The 18801-nt window shown below is 40.2% G+C and overlaps 1 protein-coding gene across 1 annotated transcript in view; it reads right to left on the bottom strand.

Annotated features, from left to right (window-relative positions):
- fam189a1 (family with sequence similarity 189 member A1) overlaps nucleotides 1-18801 on the bottom strand; it is a 54117-nt gene that overhangs the window by 34041 nt on the left and 1275 nt on the right. The window lies entirely within an intron of this gene.

Here is an 18801-nt window from a genome sequence, read left to right as displayed (position 1 = left end):
ATAAAATGGATTTATTATTTAAACTTGTTTTATTTTCCAGATTTTTCTGTGTCTTCCTGGAAGTGTTTTCACCAAGTGTAGCAAATTTGAAGAGGGTTCAAACCACCAACCACCACAGGGGAAACACCAAGCAAAATTACAGGGGGTACTAATTCTAATCCCCCCCCCCCCCTCCCTATTTTAAAACGGTTAACCCAAGACATGAACTGACTTTTTCTGTATCTTCCTGGGCATGTATTCACCAAGTGTAGCAAATTTGAACAAGTCACCCCCCCCCTTATCAAAGTTACAGGATGGTACTAATTCTAACAGAAGCCCTATTAGAATAAGTCAACCTGTGAAAATAACTACCACTCTCCCATTTTCAGATTCCTAGCCATCAACTGTTTCTAGTCAACGGTGATTCTTAGCCAACCAAATAGTCTTTCACAGAAAGGCTTGGTTATAGAGTGATAGACTTTAATCTTGAAGGTGGTGCGTTCAATCCTCAAGTCAATTTAGATGATTTATTTTCCAGCTAATTCTGTGAATCATCCATTTGGAATATTATTGACACAATATGATTGTTTCAAGTCAATTTTTTGTGACATTTTAATTTGTTGGTGTTTTTTATCAAATGGGTGTTAAAAAAAATCTGCTTCCTAACAATGACTTTGATTTTTATGGTAGCTATTGTGACCCATTTGGATGATTTACAAAGGAGAACAGTGACATAACAGTTGAAGAAAATCAGTGGTCATTTTATGAGAGACAACACCTGACATACAAAAACTACCAAAGTCTTACAATCAAATCCATCAAATGCTCCTCTATATATTTTTAGAGCCTGTTTACGAAGAATAAAATACACTAGTGGCTCGGGAATACAACAGAACAAAAGGTCATATGTTAATCCAACTTGAAACAATGTCACAGCACAAGAATATACCTTAAAAACATTTGTACAAATCACATTTGCCGTCACCGCCTGCACGGACAATTCAAATATAGTTAGTCTGTAGTTTCACAGGGAAGACATAAGTACAATATGAACAACAAGCCAGCTTGGAGTGAGGCTTTGATTCCTTTTTTAAACTTAGCAGTGACTTTAGCAAGTGCAACTGATTGTAGTTCTTAGATTCGATTGGTGATGGAGCCTCTATCCTTGGCATGTATTGGGTGAGTTGAGTCGGGGTCGAGGACTTTGCTCTCTTGATGAAATGTAAAAGGTGGTGCCGTGGTCACACTCTGTACTACCTTCAAATTTTTGCAGCATTCTCAAGTGTTATAAATGTTCCGATTTATACCGCCTTTCATTTTCCTCTCGTGTGATTTGCTGGCCACCCGTCGGCTGGGATTCGCTCCAACTCACTCTAATGAGCCCAAGAAAATGGATGGATGGAAGGATGGATGGATGGAAAAATCTTTATCTCTACGGGAGGATAGTTAAGATAACTCTGGCTCGAATGTGCTGCCAAAGTGTTCGTGTTGGAGGTGAGAACAGAGCGGTTGGCAACAGTAAACAACACTCGCGTAAACATGTTGAGAAGAGAAACGATCTGACTGCCTGGGCTCGACGTGAGGGAGAGGTAATAGAGGAGAAGCTGTTTGGTAGCACTCCTGGTGCCTTGTCTTCACGATTGCATCACCACACACACACGCACACACACACACTCCCATGCGCTTCCAATGTTCTGCAGTGACTCGTGTCACAAGAGTCACCTTTGATGCGGTTCTGCGTTTTCTTCGCAGAGATCAAGGTACCTCCCCTTGGTGGAGTTGTAATAACTGCATCCCTAGGAAGATGTGTCACAGCCGAATTGAATGAGAATGTGAAGGTGCAAAGCCAAGAGCAGTTTTTTAGTTTTCTTCAAAGACAACATGAACTTTTATTACTGCTCAAGGAAGAAAGTCTTACAGTAAGAACAGAAAAGAAGCGTAAATGAATCCGTAGACGTAAAAAGAAGTATTACTGGGGCTCATTGTTTTAATGCATGGTGCCAGTTGTCATACCCTCATATTAAAATTGACAACTCTTCAGCTTTTATATCAAATTAAATTTCCATTAGATACGCCTTTTAGAAGATTGAAGCTTTTGTTTGAATCTGACATTCTGTCTTGTTAGGAAAGGTATTAGAAGACGTGAGAGACAGGAGTGCTTTGTTGCCAAGGTGGGTCCTAGTGATTATTCAACCAATAAAAATGACTAAGCTCGGTTCCATATTTGGACTTTTGTCTTGATTAGTTGTGACCCGAGACCTGGCAACTGTCATTTTCAGTCAACAACGAGCGGCAAAATGGTCCCCCCCAAGAGAGATAAAAACAGATGTGTTTTGCTGCTTAACTCATATTCCGCAAATGCGATATCAATCAGAATGCCGTGTTTAGACTAGTGGGGGCACGGACAACATATTATTGTAAAGACATTTTTGAGGTTGACTTTCCCCTTTAATTTCATCCGCAATGATATAAATGATATTCCAAGGAGATTCCTAACCAGCTTTGCCTTTCAGTCTGTTCATCACTGTGGCAGACAAAAAGAGGCTCCGACTACTAAAATTGCTCTTCACGAATGTCCCACTGTGATAGTCCAACAGAATTTTTGTCACTGTGGACTTTTACTATTCAATAGCACAGTTCTCCTAAATCATACATTTTATTTTGAAGTGACATCTACACTATGATTTGTATTCACCATTGTATACACTACAGACTCTCATTTGCATACAGTGGTGCATTGCTCAGTAGAGTTGTCTCACAGAAAGAAGGCTATAGGACGGGAGGGACTAAGTCTTTTTGGTGCGTTACAACATATTTGACCCACTCATGTAGGGTTGAGGCTGGACACATAGACTTCAGCTTTCTGTGACTCAGAACACAATAATTGGTAGAAAATGGATGGACGTTTGAAGGAGCAAACGGGTGATCACAGGAAGTTCATGGTTTAATACTCAGTTAAAGAAGAAACACATGATGGATACCTTTGGGCTCAAGTGATTGTAAATGGTGAGCAAAAGGTCACACACTTGAGCGGTGCGCTGCGGCAATACGGCTGCACATCCATCCTGGATATGACTGCAGTGGCACCGACAGCTGAATCAGGCATTCAGCCCACTGCTGACAGGACAATCCTGCCCCGCAGCCACACTCATCTGACTGCAACGCGTGGCAAACGCACAGGGTTTGTGTGTGAGGAGGTGACTTACTGCTTTGCTGGGTGTGTAAATGATATCCTCTTCATCATAAAAGACCTGGCTCTAAATCTGACCAGAATACCCTTCTTTTAAACAAAAGCTTTTGTTCATTATATAAAAGTTACTGAGTATAACTTTTTGAGCACTATTTTTGGGCGTATTTTAGATATAGGATATACACAAAACAAATAAATGCTCAGAAATGTCATTAACACTCAAAAATGATGGAGGAAGATGCTGGTGATGTAACTTAGTGTCAGTAATTGATTAGCTTTTAAGTATCATAAATAAATGTACCATCCAAACATTAAACAAAATCAGGACGGGTCCTCACGCTAATCTACTTTGTAAAAGGGTTAGGACAGACATCTGCTGTGAACTTTGTGCTGTTGCGAGAATGTTTCTTCAATATTTGCAACCTGTCAACGGCTCTCTCACACCACAACTACGATATCTCCAATTCGTAAGAATAAAAATACCGAAGCGTCTCTCACAATTTACGTCATGAACTATTTCATTCTAAGGCCTCTATGAAAGGTGTCGGCCTGAAGCTTCACTTTAAGCCCTCTAATTTATCAGCCGCACACATATGGCATGATAAATCACAGGAAGGAAGTCTTACCCATGTTGTGTCTCCAGCTTTGTTGGAGCATATTTTTTTTGCGGCGCCAGCTCATGATTGGATCAAGTGGGAAAAAAAGAGTTGACACAGAGGATTTTGGTCTCGCTAAAACGGAAACACGTCTAACAGTGACGATTGTACGACGGAGTGGCAGCTGGCATTTACTGGTGTGTATAACTATGATTAAAGTGACAAGCTTTGGTGCCACTGTGACTCTGCTTTAATCAGTTAACCAAGCTTTTATGGGCACAGCTGTGCCTGGTTTACATTTCATTATCACAAAATTGCCAAGTCATAATGCAGTCGTTAGGAGTCATAGTCAGACTTAAAGAAATTTTAAAGAAAAATAAATAACTAAAAATAGCATCTTACTAATATTGCGAAAACAACATACAGTCCAAGAACAAGATTTTTCAAAAAAGTATTTGAAAAAATCTTTGAAAGACATTCATTATAGGTATGCGGGAGGGGGCATGATTTTTAAACCTGTATTTAACACTACACTTTAACATTACACTTCACTTCTGTTGGAAGGTTATTACATTTGCGTGCAGCATATTGGGCAATTGCTGCTTCACCGTGTTTGTTTTGAACTTTGGTCTCCACTAATTGACCAGAATCTGCAAACCTCAGAGCCCTACTAGGCTTATATAAAATTAGCATTTCTTAAATGTATTCAGGACCCAAACCATTGAGTGATTTATAGACCAGGAGCAGAACCTGAAAGTCTATTGCTTGAACATGACTTACTTGTGCCACCATTTGGAAAGATGCATGTTTCGAATGTCATTCTCTGTAACAAATGAATGCATGCGTGAACAACCGCACTCATGAATATTTATGAAGAGTTTCTCCCATACTAATTACTACCATGTGAAATCTAGGGACCTGCTCCCATTTTCTTAGACTGTCAAATAGGATGAATACAGAAAATGCTCGGGTTAAATTTGTTTAAGTATTTGTTGTTGTACTGTAGGCTTAGCACATTTTTTTATAATTGACATCAGTTGAACTACTTTGCACCAAGGAGAAATACAAACACCTCAATTCGCCAAAGTAGCAGCACAAATCAATGTAAATTACTTTGGGAGAAAGCACTGCTTCACTGGTGGAGGATTTCCATTACTGCCCAACAATATTGGTCTTTGGGGACTATGCTGTCATTTTGGTTATTGATTAAGTCATAAGCAAAGATAGCATCAATGTGCATCAAGTTTAAATAATAACTTAAGGAAAGGAAAAGTCTGACTATCTTACTATCCATTTCACACCACTGTGTAAACCAATAAAATCCAAGATCAAATGCAAGAGCTGCACCTTTTTAGTTGACGATTCCAGACATGTAGAACTTTACTACATCATACTGAGTAGTATCAAAAAGAGCTGAATGGGGTTCCCAAAATATTAGAGTGAAGTAAGACTGTCCATTCATGCATGTAAACAATTATTATGAATGTTTGAAAAACCTTAATTTTGACCTTAATCCAAATATTGACCGCATGTAAACGGAGTCACTGTCAATCCTGATTATCTGTATGAAACATTTTTTTTTTTTATATCAGATTGCAGCAACATACCTTCAGTGACCTGTGAGTGTATATGAGCTCACATGTACAATTTGTTACTCTGACAACCCACCGACATATAGGTCAGGTTAGGAATATATGTAACATATTACTATTTAATAAAGGGATTATGTTTGTAATCCCAGCGGTTAGCAGCTCCACTGCAGCATGACCTTGTCATATCTGTGTGAAACCACGCATGGAAAGACTGCACAGTTCCAAGCTGCGGGGATCATCTGAAATAGACTGTCTATTGCAAAGTTCCCAGTGATTTATTTATATCTGAATTCAAGCAACACATTAAGAAGTATGTGAGAGTATCTCTTAACACTTGGCACAGAGTCTTTAATGAAATGCAAGTACCGTAAATGCCAAATGCAAAGGATCAATGCCCTGTGCAGCCATTTTTAAGACCCTTCTGCTCTTGCCGGCCCAGCACCACCACAATGCTGAGTAAGAATAAAAAGACTGTTGTCGCTCATGAGAGAAGAAGGGCAACACGCTGCTGGGCTGTGTGAGGACATGTTAGTCTGCGAGCGCCATCATCGGCTGACCTTGACGGGTGTCACAGCAGGAGGTGTGAGCGTGTTATAAAGAAAGGACGAGAGTGACACATTCTGTCAACACTTGTCACCATGTCCATGCATTTGTATCACACACATCTGGAAGCTTTTGTCTTGGTTTAAAGAACAAATGCACAGCAGCACTCAGGAGACGGGTTAACGTTGAGGGAGTGGCTAAATAATTCAAGCAATAAACAATCTAAAGGTGAACTAGATAGCACGCTTTAGTACTGATGTTAAAAGTTGATATCATTTTATACAGTAAACAATACACCACAAAGAGAATGTGCCAAATGCTGGGTTAAAAAAAAACAATTTACATCGACTCATTAGTAATCATTAAATATACGGGAGATGCCTCATTTTACCAAGTACAGCCAAAATGGCAGCACATGTGCCAAAATGCGATGATTAAATTGCAAAAGGAAATCCAGACTGTCTGCTCACTGCAGCCAAATGAGGAGAAAGCAGTGACAAATAAAGGCAGAATAGGGCTTGCCACGTCTCCCGGGTGGAGCAGCTTGTCCATCAGTGCCACTTGCCATTCTTGCTTTCTTTGTTGAAATCCACAACAAACCTCTCTGGGAAGATGGTGAGATGCACAAAACAGGTTTATTGTCACGGAAACATTTGGAAATAAGGCAAAACAGGAGGGGATTTTAAGAGTTGCTCACTAAATGGGGAGCCCCATGGAGGGTCACACGGGCAACAATTTTTTGCATGTCTTGGTGTGCAACATTGTGTTACTGAGGATTTACATATCTTGGGGTTGTGGTTTTTTTTAGGCTGGGGTGTTTGTTGTCTTAGTGCTTTGTTGTGACGCCAGTTCAAAGTCAGTCTCTGCAATAAACTCAAACATGCTCTCATGTCAACTTTCGACCCACCAACCCGTAAATATGTACCATAAATATGTTTTAGAAAGTTTTTTTAGAATGTGTCATTTCCATTATGTATTACATACCAGAATACATCCATAGAAACAGCCGTCCCTGCGCCCGTCCATCCATCCTTACATTATCTACTGCTTCATGTCATATTGTTAGTCTATTGCATTACTAGTGCAGTAATGAAAGACTGCATAGTGACATTAAATAATATGAGCAGTCATGTAAAAAAATATATATATATGGGGAAGAGGAAAGTTGGGGCTGAGTGTCATGAATCCATCCAGTCTAATTTCCTTTCGGTCCAAACAAAAGAACAAGAAAGGGACTGTTTTGTGTGACTACAGACCTGAGTTGTCAAAATACAGTTTTTGTCCTCCAGGAGCGACTAATAAGAAAATGTTCAGAGCATCTTAAACTAATACACTACCCTCTGCAGAGTTAAAATCATTTTACCATTTTTTTTTTTTTAAATAGCTTTGATCTCATAAATGTTCTGCCTGCCTGTCATTTCAGCCCAGAAACATTTCTCATCACACTGATCTTTTTGTCCCATGAGTTCTTACTTGACTGCTTCATGTTGGACAGGGACACACTGAACTGTAGATGTGTCACACTCACCTCCCTCAAATGATGCTGACAGGCCACTGAGACTCTGTCTGTGGTTACCATAGTAACCAGCTGTGATAACAGCCCAATCAAAGTCTATGTTGAACGTCAATACTGCTTCTGTTAAGCTTTTCATTGCATCAACATGGATCCATTTCCATTTGGGTTCACACCGACAAAAGCAAATTGGAGCTGTGGTGCACAAAACATCATTACTGAATCGTGTCCAGTGAAGCTGGTGGACTCAGCAGTATTTGGGTCTTTTTTTTTTCAGTCCCAATCTATTTACTGGTCTGCTTCAAATGTTATGGGAACATGAGGAACTGTCAAATAGAACATTTCAGAATGTTTGTTAACAATAGCTAGCAAGAGACTTTCACAAGGCTGCCACATCGCTTTGTGCTGCCAGATGACCCCCCAAAAGGTTTAGATTTTGTTTTTCACATTCCTTCAAAAAGATCTAAATTAATACAGTGGGACCTGTGGGTCGAGTCGATATCATAAATTATTGTGGAGAAAATCGCAAAAATCTCTAGCAGCATGGCAGCCTCCTCTCAAGGGGCAAATTGGGAACCAAGCATCCATCATGGGGTTTGTGGAAAACATTTTCTCACAGCGATGTGGAAAATGTTTGGTCAGATTGTCTTTGATTGGAAAAAATGGCTAGCCTCCTTCTAGACTACAGGCACACAATCCATTTCACTGTCAAAAGATCACATCTGCGCCATTAATCTGAACGTTTTATTTAGATAACAGGGAATCAGGAAAACAAGGAAGCCTAACAGATTGCAAGTCAAACAGCATCAGTCACCACAACGGTAGGCTATTTGGAAGACATTTACCATGACCAAAGTCTCCTGAATTAATTAGTCCTCAGCCATCAACTGTCTGAATTTCCCCATCTATTTTTGAATCAACGTACCCATTGAAATGTAAATTATGCACACCGCTGGGTTTCCCTTTCAAACAGTTGACCTCACGTATAATCTTCTGTTCGACTGACACTTCACACATTCAAACTACAGTGGCAGAAAAAAAGGCTAAAAATCATCATTTAGGCCTTTTACCTTGTTTTTGCAACCATTCTGCCTTGGTCAAATGACAGAGAATGCTTTGTTTACGGTATCCTTGGAGATCGCTTGTACTTTTGCTACCAAGGAGTAAGTGTGAGGTCATGGTGAAATGTCCTGACATGATAACACAAGTCATATCTGTTGGTGTATAGGCCACCAAATAAAAATGAATGTTCTGTCGTAGTCCTGTGCAGACTGATATTATGGCACAATTAAGAACTCAACAAGAAAGTTTAATCCCCACACAAAAAATGTTACTTGATAAGACAAGAAATTCAGAATCGCATAATAAACGTTTAACCTAAAAGTGCTTGGTATCGGTATCAGATTTACTTGGTATCGATCCATACCAAACACTTTTTTCTGTTTGTTGTTTATTTTATTTAAATATGGCCATTTAAAGTGTTATTTTTTTAATTTTTTTCCTATGTTCATGTTTTAAATATGTTTGAAATAAATACATATCAATCAATCAATCAATCAAATCAATCAATCAATCAGGCATCGTACAGGTCTAGAATATAGACCGCTTTGATGAGCATAAAGAAAACTAACCCAATGTCTTAAAACTTTCTGCTCTGGTAGGGAATTATTTCTAATTGTGAGGGTAAGGTGTAATCCAACATGAGGCAACACAACCAAAACAATTTAAGATAAAATGTACGGTGCATTACAGGAAACTAACTTTTTCCTGGAGTGAGAGGAGGATGTAGCAGTGTGCTTCTAATGAAACATTTACTCAAAATCACATAACGCTGCAATAATTGCCGCACAGTTTGAAATTTGCATAAGTGCAATTACACACACACTTTGATGTGGAAGGTTCCTAGCTGTGATAATAAGCACTGTTGGGGGAATATTGATTGGTACAAGCAAGTGTAAAGACAGCATATTTGGTGTTTTTGCGCTGCAGCATTGTGATTGCGATAGAAACTTGTGCTGAATACGAAATGGTAGACTGGTAGGAATTAAATATAAAGAACATTATTTAGGGACGTGCAGACAAACATGGTTTAATCCAAGATGTAACCTTAAGGTATATACTGTGTTAGCTCCGAAATTCTTGCATCAGAGCTTAAGAGAAGATCAAGCATTAAGCCACCTTTGCTTTTTATACTAAATCCTGCAAAGGCGTGACTTTGCAGCAACTGCGTAGGCTTTTACAAAATGACTTGGCATCCCACAATCAGATGTGTGGTATTGGTGCCAGCATCTAGGTGAACATTTATAACACTCGCTGGACGAGAACGCAGTGGGAGAAGTGAATGTTTAACAATTCGTATAGGCCAGACATGTCCAAAGTCTGGCCCGCGGGCCAAATCCGGCCCCCGGTCAGATTTCATACAGCCCGCAGCTTCGGTCTTATAATGTATTATTTATGGCCCACCTGCACTGTCAAACTGAATTAAAAAAAATCATGAACCACCACCACTCTGCTCATTTCTGCCATGGCAACTGCAAAGAAAACGAGGAAAGTTGACATTGAGGGACGTCGCTTTCAAGAGAAATGGGAATTACAATACTTCTTCATTGAAAATCAAGGTAATTGTGTTTGTCGAATTTGTAAAGAGACGGTTTAAGGATTTCAACCTAAAGAGACACTATACGATTCAACATGCTAACACATACGACAAGCTAACAGGGAGTGACCCCGCTGATAAAGTGAAGCAGCTCCAAACTGAACTGGCATCAGAACAGTGATTCTTCACGCGGGGCTGTGAGTCAAAAGTAAATATTACCGTATTTTCCACACTATAAGGCGCACCTAAAAACCTCCAATTTTCTCAAAAGCCTTATATATGGACCAATATTGAGCCACTACAGCAGGCGTGTCCAAATATATAGATTTATATATGGACAAAGTTTTAAAATGGGCCATTCATTGAAGGTGCGCCTTATAATCCGGTGCGCCTTATAGTGCGGAAAATACGGTACTAAAGCAAGCTACGAAGTGGCCATGTTAATACTGTTGATGTTATGAACCTGTAGACGTGACACAAACTATTACTTTCTGAAAGATATTGTAAATGACAAGAGCGAAATTCACTTGTTTTAAGTTTCAATAATAACAGACAACTTTGCATTACTTATAACTCCTGTTTGAAATGTTCATGAGGCAAAAATAATTTTAAACTCATGTAAATTTAAGGTATTTCATACAGTTTGTTCAATGTTATGTGACTCTTCAGATATGAATGAAAGGCAGAATTTGTGTTTTTAGAGTTGTTCACATCTGCCTGAGTGGCTTATAATAGGTTATTTTGTCATTTGAAAAATAAAGGCAATCGTAACAATGAAATTTGTTTTATAACAGTGTGTATTTGCATGAAATTTTTGTAGTTAAAAAATGTCCGAAAAAACTATTGGGCCCCGGCCGGGCCTCTTCACTTTATCAAATCTGGCCCTCCTTGCAAAACATTTGGACACCCGTGGTATTCACACTGACAACAGCTCTGTTGCAGCTCGGATACTACTGACGGCAGATTATACCACTCAGCGTCAGTGTCGTTTGTTCCAAAGAGAACATTTGCAGTTTTAAAAGGCTGCAGCACACATTATGCCTATAAAAGTGTAGATTCAAAGTGGGTGGGTGAGGCCTGGGAACCAACTGTAACCAAAAGAAATGGGAGGGACGTAAAATACCAACTTAAAGAACTCATGGCCTAAATAATAGCTTCCTCGTTTCACACACAGCAGACACACCAACGGATTTCCCTTCAACCCCGGTCCTGCAGGGCAGGATCAAAATCTGCAGACATTCCTCTTAGTTACTCCTCTCCCTTCCCAAAGTGTAAACCCATTCCGATCTTTCTATCTATCCAAATGCTTCTTGCATGCTATGCTATTTCGCCCCAAGACAGCTTTTAGCACTATTCTCTTACACCACTGTGTCAAACTCAAGGCCCGGGGGCCCAGATACGGCCCGCCACATAATTTTATGTGGCCGGCGAAGACAAATTGTGCATCGAATTTGTGTGTCATTACTAGAATTGCAAATTGTCTTCACTTTTAATAATATCTTTTTTTTAAAAATATTTGACCAGTTTTTACTCGTCTGATTTGAAAATGAGTTGTCAGTTTGTTTTGCAGCTTTTACTGTATCTAATATGAGGTGCTCATACATTTATTTGGGTTGACAGTCATAATGGCCCTCCGAAAGAAGCTATGACAACAATGCGGCCCGCCAAAAAAACGAGTTTGACACCCCTGTCTTACACCAACAACAAGGGACATTTTATTCTCTTCCCATAGTGTGCAGCACACCACTATGGAAATAATATAAGGATAAAAACATTTTTCCTTTCACAAAACACAAAGTGGAGACCGACTAAAATAATATCATCATCATCATAATATCAAACTTTCACACAACTCGTGTGAAAGTTTGTGTGTCCCAATGATTCTCGGCACTAGGTTGTCAGCTTCATGTGTCACTCAAGTTGGTGTCAATGAGGGAAAAAAAGACCTTGCTGCAATACCACAGTGGGGTGGCGCTGACTACATTAAAGGTGCCAAATCGGATCACTGCCAGACTTTGACGAGTTTTGCGTGTGTGTGTGTGTGTGTGTTTAATGCCCAGCACCCCCGCTAATCTGGTGACCTTTTAGATACGATTACCAGCTGGTAGAGGAGAGACCTTTTGACCCGGATCGTTTAGCCGAAATGCTAATTTATTATGTCAGATCACACAGGTCACTGGACTCCAATATTGACACAAATATTGCTTGGGCTGCGGAACTAAATGTTGTTTTAATAACTCATTCTAAAACATAATGACAGTGGGACCGACTTGTAATAAAAAAAGAGAAGGTTATAATAATGGTGGACCAGGACACCGCGAATGTTAAAATGAGCGTTACTGGTGAGGGTTGTATGGGGTTCCCATTGCAAAAAAACCCCAAGCTGTTTATCTCTTACATGCTGCTAAAATTATTTTTTAAAGTGTGACTTTAATGACTTTGCCCACAAATGCTTATTTATCCCCATCAATTTGTATTCGGCCACATAATTGTTTTATCAGTTTTTTTTCCCACCCACCATCGATTGGTCAATTCTGCCTCACACCCAAAGTCCGCCGGGATAGGGTCCACCTCACCTGTGCTATAGAAAATGGATGGACAGATGACGTACAATGTCCTACAAGGCTGCGCCTGTCTTGATAAGAGCAGACTGACGGAGAATGCGTCTAAAGCTATCTGTGTTTGAAGAGTTACAAAGCGATCAGCTGCACTATCCACATTGACTCGCCAAGACGTTTCGCTCCATACGTTAAAGTGCCATCAAACACAACACCGGTGCTAATCATAGAACAAAGAGCAGAGCAGCAATGCAGCGTCAGCTTTGTTCCACCAAGATGAACTTAAGGCCTGTGTAATATTGCAGACGGAAGTCAAACACCTCAACAAAGGTGTGTGGAAGTGCTGATATCTGAGGTGGGCACATTATACCTGTTGCAGCACGCCATTGAAAAGATGTTTTCATAAAGTCTTGTTTGAGGGATAATGAAGTGAATGTTTCTGTTGCTTCCAGATTGGATGAAAGACAAGTTGCTACTTGCTTTAGTGTGAAAAAGGGAGCATATTAGATGTAAACATCCTGAGTGTATGTACAAGAATAAAAAGACATTCTTTGACTGATAAGATGACCAAAATGCTCACAAATGTGATCGTTTGACAGACTCTCACACAACCTTCCTCTCTCCATCCTGGCTTGGTTGTGCACACAGGAGGCTTAGCTTGACCCTGTGGCCTTTCCAATTCAACGATCTGCGTGCAGACCTGCAGGGCCGCCGGGCCGAGGCTGTTTGTAAAGAAGTGCAGCATCAAGCATTCTGGCCGACACATCCTGAACCGCAGCTGGGTCAGACTATCGCATGGCCACGCAACAAACAAAAGCATGCTTAGGAAAGAAAGAGGAGGCTTTACCGCAGGAGAGCTGTGATGGACTCGTGGACGAAATATGTGTCGCATTTGAAATATAAAACAATATCCCCCTCGCCCCCAAACTGTCATAGTCACTGACTAGTGTTTTCATTCATCCCATTTGTTTGTTCTCTTCAGTTATAATCATGTTCCATAGCTTTAATTGACTGGTCTTCACAACAATCAGCAGTTTTGATTGGGCACAATGCATTCAATTTATAAGCTCTTCTTTTCATCAGGATTTGGCTTCATTCCACACCACAATGTCTAAATCGTTAAATAGAAAAAGTCAAACGATCTAAATCCGGTTGACACTGTTACCCATAATTATGCTTCCTCAAAGAAAACTAAATTCATACTTCATATTTTTGCTGCGCACAACTCAAAGAATAACGACTCGTGCAGGTATGCCAAGAAAAATATCAGTGTGGAGAAGCGTGCAAACAATGCAGCAGCCTATGAAAAATAAAACAATCAAATGCATACCAGTAAATGTCATGTCTTAAAAAAATACCCAACATACGAATATCAATGCCTCGTCACCTCAGTATTAATGTTGCGCTGGCAAACTGAAAACTGCTCATTTCAAATAAAGTGTTTTCAGCGTGTGCGCACGTACACGTGCGCGTGTGCGTGCGTGTGTGTTAACAAGGACAACCTGCATTTTCCATCATGCGAGTGCTCACGGGTAACACTGGAGTACAGTAGGGATACACTGGAGGGTCCTCGGGGTAATGAGAGGCAGCAGGCAGCATTCCTACTTATTATGGGAAGATGCTGTGGGAAAGTGAATTATTGCTGCAGAGCGACGCCTTAAGCGCTTCTTCTCTGACATCATCGCACACCGCTTTAAATACGCTAGTGAGGTCACTGCAAAAAAAAAAAAAGCTAAAAAGTGCCACAGGGTCACAAAAAGAAGGAAAGCTGACGCAAAGCCTGGTGACTGAAGGGGTTGCCCTGAATTCACTTGATCAATATTCACATGTGAGTGAGATGGCTTGTATCTGAGGAGCCTTAGTTGACAGATGGGGATTAATGACTACATTAACACAACACAACACACAGTGGGGGAAATGCCTCTCTCTGACCGTGTCAATCACAGCTGAGCATTATTAAAAATGCAACTATCAATAAAACATGCATCGATGGTGGAGGTGGACATATGCTTTGACCATGACAGATCAAATGAGCCTTGTGGGGGAAGCATGTGACTGCTTAACCGATTGCTGCATTCTGATGAATGATCCCAATCTAAATTATTGCAGCCAAACATTCCCAGTGGCCTAGTGTTGAAAAGACAAACTGCTATGGATAAAAAGTTGGCTCGAGTTGTCCGAGTAATTTATGCAAAACATCATGGCTAGCTAACATCGCACTATTCATCTCACTGTCAAAATGAGCAGGTCTGTGCCAAGGAATCCAAACAAAAGATAAATTCCCTCAATAAACATACATCAAATCCTGCAACTTCTGTTTTTGAAGCAGCTTGCCTGTTGAAATATAATTTATGCCCGGAATGCTGTCTTTCTTCCTAGCAATTTACATGTATCATCCCCTGACCCAACTAATGTCTTCTGCAGTTAGTACCATAAATATCGGGAAATGGACATAGTTGTCATCCTTTTTGGCTCTGACGGCATCTACCACAGTTTTCGAGTGACCCGTCAAACATTCCAACTGTGGCGAGAATAATATCATCATTCATATTTGCCGAATCACTCCGCCTTGGTCAGATGACAGTGAAAGTTTTGTTGACATGTGATGTCACCTGAGCAATTGATCCTCATAATAAACGCTCCCTCAGCCTGTCTGACATTCAAACAATTCAAGAGCTTTATTTTCAACCACAGCATATTTCATCAGAACCCGGCCCTGCGCAGGATAAATTGGTGTGAGCGCATCTGTGTGTGTGTGTGTGTGTGTGTGTGTGTGTGTGTGTGTGTGTGTGTGACCAACTGTACATGCTGCAGGGAATGGAGGTAATGAAGCAGATCATTATTAATGATTCATATGCTGAACAATGATGGCAGCACCCGGACACTAAACAGTCAAAGAGAGACATTTAAGACATACATTTGAGAGCGTGAACCTTCCACGCAAATAAAATGTCATGATCTATGTACATGTAATAATGATCAATGATGCTGTGTGAAGAAATAAAGTGAATCAATCAATCAATCACAATGAAAATATTCGTTAAGAACCCACAGCCTAGAAATGAACCTTTAAAAACAGCATCTTTACTTTTCTTTTGATGTTACGACAATTCTAGTTCAAACAATGCCACAGCTTGAAAATATCGGTCACGTGAGCTGGCACAGCCAAACTCTCACTGCTGCACAAACATCTCAGTACTTCTAATCATTGGTGTGCCAGCCTAGTCCAACAATGTCTTCCATCTCGCTCTTTTTCTCCAGGCTGGCTATCAACCCATAGCTCCGCTCGGACAGCCGTCACTTCCGGTCGATGTCAGCTGGTGATAAAGGGTGATTCGGTACCGGGCTCATCCGACAGATGCGTTTCTGTGCTGTGTCTGGCCAGCAGGTTCACCTGAGAGCTTTTGGCTGTGAAATGACTCTGCCCTGCTGGCTTTGGCCCATGAACGACATGGCGAGCCAAAGGACTTCTGCAGCTGTCAGCAGCTGACATGCGGAACAAATTACCATCAGCATCTCCATAAATTAACTCCGAAGTGATCCAAACATATGCACTGCCTCTGTCTAGTTTTCTCTAATAGGGTTAAAGTAAAGTCCAGAATTTGTTGCTGGCTTTTTCTCAGTCTCCGATGATGCACTGTGGTGTCGGGCTGTCACGACAATATATTTTTAGAATCAATTATTCTGTCTATTAATCCATAGATTAAACAAATAATCGGATATAATTTTTTTTAAATGAATGTGTATCGCAGATTTATTTTTCTCCATGTACTGTTGTTCATCGTGTATCGTTTAGTAATAGAAACAACTAAATAAAGATTCAACAATATCACCCAAGAAAGATTAATATTGTACTCACCAAACTGATTAAGTTACTGGTGCAGTTTTCTGAAGTAAAAGCCATTTGCAAATGTTTTGATTTAAACACAAAATATTATCTGTTTCTTTTCATGAATTACTAGTAGTAATTTACTACAAGATTAATGAAAAATTACTGTTGAGAGACAGACCTGAGAGGACTTGGATAGTGTTTCGATTACTTGAATATTAAAATTGTCAATTAAGTCAATTACTTGTCGATTAATCGTTTTGGCAGCTCCACTATGGTGACACCTTTATCCATTAGGTGTTGAGTAATATGGTTTTTGAGTTTTTAGACTAGCAACACATTGGTGAGTGTATTTGTTTCATCGATAGAAGGCAATTTTAGAAAAAAATGCAAAATTTACAATTGTAATAATTTTTGGAATGCAAAAAAACACACTCCCGACATTGGACAAATTTTCTTACAGACACACACAAAGACTGTGTAGAAAGTCTGTGCGGCTAAAAAAAGTATTGTTGATTTTTGGCCATTCTGTGCACCATGTTCCAGCACAGAGCATCATCAGATTCTGCACTAATCTGCCCGTGTATGTTTGTGTGGGATACAAAGCGCTGCAAAGGGGATTGTTGGGACTTGTCGGAAAGCTCGGCAGCTCATGGTCCATAAAGGATCAGACATGGTGTTCATCTGGCTATTTATTTAACAGCTTTAAACCATAAAGCAATCCTCTTTTCAAGATGGATTCCGGCCAAATATCACAGGTCAAATTTATGATCAAATGCCTACCACCTTATATTGACATTACTATGAAGCGCATTTGTCTGCAGTGGCTGTTAATGTTGTCAACACAAGTACACATAGTTTAACAGGTTTGTGGAGAAGCATTCTGTCACTGCTAGTTAGTCTGTAGGAGGAAGCAGCAATTTCTTTTTCTAGGACATGGTGTCAAACGCAAGGCCCGGGGGCCAGATACGGCCCGCCACATCATTTTATGTGGCCCGCGAAGACAGATTGTGCATCAAATTCGTGTGTCATTACTAGAATTGCAAATTGTCTTCTCTTTTAATAATATCTTTTTTTTTTATATTTGACTAGTTTTTACTCATCTGATTTGAAAAGGAGTTATTTGTCAGTTTGTTTTGTAGCTTTTACTGTATATAATATGAGGTGCTCATACATTTATTTGGGTTGACAGTCATAATGGCCCTCCGAAAGAAGCTATGACTACACTGAGTTTGACACCCCTGTTCTAGGAGGTAAAGTGACACACACACACAAACACGCGCGCACACACACACGCACACACACACACACACACGCCCACATGTACATCAACTTGCTCATTAGCTTAGTTCACCCACATGTCAAGACGAACCACTCAGATCCAAGAGGGACAAATGTTAACTTGTGTTGAAGGGTGGACATTGTGGAGTGCAGTGGTGTGACTAAACTACCGCCGGAGAACAGCATCACAGTCTCCAGATTGACAATAACAAAGAGCCTCACCCAGGGTCCAATAGCACCTCACACCACAAACATGCATATTTGGAGGAGACATGCCATGACCAGACTGACAAACATGCATCCCAACATTGGGATATAAACTTGAGTCGGGTCCTCAGGTTTGTCAAATAAACTCCAAGCACCCCTCCTGAATGCATCTTGGCCTTTGCACTCTGACCCCTGTGGCTACTTCCTATTCCCTTGTAACTGTACCCTCCCGCACACATGTGGCTACGAGCACATCCTCACACACAAACACAGATGGCCCTGATGGCACCAAGGAGACCCTTACTCGCTCCCCCTCTCATGCACTTCGGCCCAGTGCCTCTATAATTAATGGTGTGGCCCTGCACAGGGTCTCTGGCAGCAAATCAAGGAAATGTGCGCTCATAAATACAAAAAAACACCATGAAAATTTAACATGGAAAAACACAGACATTCTATTCTAAAAGGAGCCCATTTATAATCTGTTTAGCATTTACATTATACGTCAATATGTGTGTGGTTCATTTGAACCAGTGAACATTTTAAAAATGTTTTTACAGTATGTGCTATAGTGTGGGAAAAAGCTCACAACCTATTAAGAGCAAACACTTTTAGGAATGGATGGATCCACAAATGGTAATTTTACATTCACACTTGTGAAATGTTGCAGTCAAAATGGCAAGCAATAACAGATTGGAAGATGAAGTCCTTCAGTTAAATGGCCCTCAAGTGTTACAACTTGGAGTAGCACATTTCTTGGTGGGGAAATAGTGCAGTCAAATATTGAGGTCACACAACAACCAGTTTAGAACATTAAAATGTTACTTGATATTTTTTTACAAACTAGAACAACTTTTTTTTAAATTTCCATTATTTAAAAATTTAAATAAATATCAGTGTGACCAGCCTTGAACTGCGTT

This window comes from Syngnathus acus, chromosome 3, assembly GCF_901709675.1.
Source record: "Syngnathus acus chromosome 3, fSynAcu1.2, whole genome shotgun sequence".
NCBI classification, from domain to species: Eukaryota; Metazoa; Chordata; class Actinopteri; order Syngnathiformes; family Syngnathidae; genus Syngnathus; species Syngnathus acus.
This window is presented reverse-complemented; position numbering and strand designations above follow the sequence as displayed.